Source organism: Triticum dicoccoides, chromosome 5A (assembly GCF_002162155.2).
Source record: "Triticum dicoccoides isolate Atlit2015 ecotype Zavitan chromosome 5A, WEW_v2.0, whole genome shotgun sequence".
NCBI classification, from domain to species: domain Eukaryota; kingdom Viridiplantae; phylum Streptophyta; class Magnoliopsida; order Poales; family Poaceae; genus Triticum; species Triticum dicoccoides.
Genome location: NC_041388.1, coordinates 133,878,816 through 133,881,884, shown reverse-complemented (window position 1 = coordinate 133,881,884; position 3,069 = coordinate 133,878,816).

Genomic DNA, 3,069 nt, shown 5'->3' with positions numbered 1-3,069 from the left:
CTTTGGGACGCTAGCTTCGCTCTTTTCCTTTTTGGTGTCTTGATGCCAAAGGGGGAGAGGGTTCTATAGGTCTCGGGGATTTGCTTGGGGTTTTCTCTTTTTCTCGTGTTTAGTGTTGGTCTTTGTTCGTGGACTTGTTTCGTTCCTTGCTGTGTGTGAGACTTATGTTACTCCTTTTCCCTTTCCGTTCATCGGTCATTATCGTTATTATTACCGCTAAGTATTATATTGTCTTTCCTTTTCGTGCTCAGAGTGGTGAGTCTATAAAATCTAGGGGGAGTCTAGTCCTGAAAGTGTGCCCATGCTTTCTAACAGCTAGTTCCTGTTGGGGCACACATTCAGGGGGAGTTCCGTCTAGATTTCATTGACTTATCTCTTGCAAATCATGTTGTTGTCATCATCCACCAAAAAGGGGGAGATTGAAAGGGCATTTCCCTACTTTATGTTTTGGATGATGATGACAACCCTTTGTGGTCTAATCGTGTGCTATATGTTTCAGGTTCTCGATGCTTAGGCCTACATCGAATTGCTATTGCCTCTCGAAGGAAAAGATCGAAGACGTGTCCTCTATGCTTTTATTTTCTTTGGTCGTAGAGTACCCATACTATCAAGAGGGAATCCTCATTAGGAAGCTCTGGGGGAATCAGTTCACGTACACTTTCCTCACCCTTTCTTTGTCTTCCTCAGTTGTGTGAGAGAGAGTTTCCCCCTGTCTTTCCCTCTTGTTTCTGCTCTTCCCAGCGGTTGTACCGCTCCTTGGAGCGGTTGTACCGCTGGACCTTGACACTCTCCAGCTTTGACCGAGCGGTTGTATCGCTGCCTCCGGGCGGTGGTACTGCCACCTTGCTCAACAAAGGCTAGGACGGTGGTTCCGGCCATGCACCGCTCAAGTACCGCTCAAGGCTCTGTTTTTATGCGGTTCTCGGGCGGTGGTGGCCCGGTTGATCCGGTCGATCCTCGTTGACCGGTACCACCGGTGGTCTGAGCGGTTCTTCCGCTCAGAACTTCACCGTCCAAGAGCTCAGGGCCATGCGGTTGTTCCGGTCTTGCACCGCTCAAGTACCGGTCTCGTCTCTGTTTTGAGGCGGTAGTTGTGCGGTGGCTGGGCGGTTGGTCCAGTCATTCTCTTAACCGGTACCACCGCCTAGTGGCCCAGTTGTACCGCTTGGTAGGGTTTAGCAGCTACACCATGAGTCCCGGTTGTACCGGGACAAGGACCGGTTGTACCGCTGCGGGGCTGAAAACGCAGCAACGGCTGGATTTTTAGGGTTACTATATAAGAGTGTTTCTCCCACCTACCACTCTCACCTTTGACCTCTCTCACTCCACCATTAATGCACTTCAAGCTCTCTTGCCCGATCTCTCTCTAGCCACTCAAACTTGTTGATTTGCTAGGGATTGAAGGAGGAGACCTAGATCTACACTTCCACCAAAGGATATTTGTTTCCCCCATACTTTCTTGTGTGGATTTTGTTACTCTTGGGTGTTTGAGCACCCTAGACGGTTGAGGTCACCTCGGAGCCATATTCCATTGTGGTGAAGCTTCATGGTTTTGTTGGGAGCCTCCAATTAAGTTGTGGAGAGAGCCCCAACCTTGTTTGTAAAGGTTCGGTCGCCGCCTTCAAGGGCACCAATAGTGGAATCACGGCATCTCGCATTGTGTGAGGGCGTGAGGAGAATACAGAGGCCCTAGTGGCTTCTTGCGGAGCATTGTGCCTCCACACCGCTCCAACGGAGACGTACTTCCTCTTAAAGGGAAGGAACTTCGGCAACACATCCTCGTCTCCACCGTCTCCACTCTTGGTTATCTCGTGCCTTTATTTGAGCAAGCTTATTTGTTTCATATCTCTTGCTTGCTTGTGTTCCTATCCTTGTTGCATCATATAGGTTGCTCATCTAGTTGCATATCTAGACAACCTACTTTGATGCAAAGTTTAAATTGTTAAAGAAAAGCTAAAAATTGTTAGTTGCCTATTCACCTCCCATCTAGTCAACCATATCGATCCTTTCAACAAGGCGCCGAAGAAGAAGGTCGAGAAGGAGGCCAAAAAGACCCGGGGCGGCCTTCGTCGCTGCGGCACTTCGAACACAAAATCCGAAGGCTCCAACGTCCGTTCTGCCTCCGAAGAGGACGAGGAGGAGGAAGACGAATCCCCAGCGAGGGGAAGAAAGAAGAGGGCGGCCTCCATACACTTGGAGGCCAAGTCGCCTAAAAGGGGAAAAGCTCCTCTTCCGAAAGGGTCGATTGCCGCCGCCGACAGCATCCCGGCGGGGGATCCCAGGGCCCAGCCCCTGGTGAACTCATGAGTATAAATCTGAACACGTTTATGCATCTAGACTCATCATGGCATAATATTTTAACCTGAGCTATATTTTTGTAGTCCGGCGAGGTCCCGCACCGAATGATCCTCATCATAGGATTTGCTGAGCTCGGATGCTATGGAGAGCGGGACGCCCCCGAAGGCCCCTTCCCCCAAATATGTGAATAACACCGAGGCTTCGTCCCAGAAGGACCCCGGCCAAGGACGGGGGAAGAGATCGTGAAAGCAGCGCCTGGAGGTCAAACTTCGGGGGCCGGAGACATGGGGGAGAAGATTCCCATGGGAGTCGACGGCGGGAGCCATCTTGAATTCGGCTCCCAGCCGAACGCAATTCCGGAGACCAATACGACTCCAGAATCAAGCAGGCGGCCTCCCCCGGCTGGAGGGGGCGTGCCTGTTCCACCGGCAATCTCTGTCCAACCAGAGGTGTCGGATGTTTTGTTGGCGGCGCTGAAGAGCACCTCCATCGTCGATGAACACCGTGCCCTGATGGGTGCGGTGATTAAGGAGATTGAGTCTGCTGAGAGTGGACTGAATGAAGCCTGTATCAGCCTTATAAAGAGGCTTTGAGGTATGTTTTATGACGTTTCGAAGAGTTCCATAGTATGGATAGTAGCCCCTGATACACTGTTTGGTGCAAGAAAGGACCGGACAGAGGATTAATTATATGTTCGCAGGAAGACTCACTTGATGACACCTATCTCTCTTCTTTTATAAGTAGGCGTCTGCAGCGGCTGCTGCCTCTCAT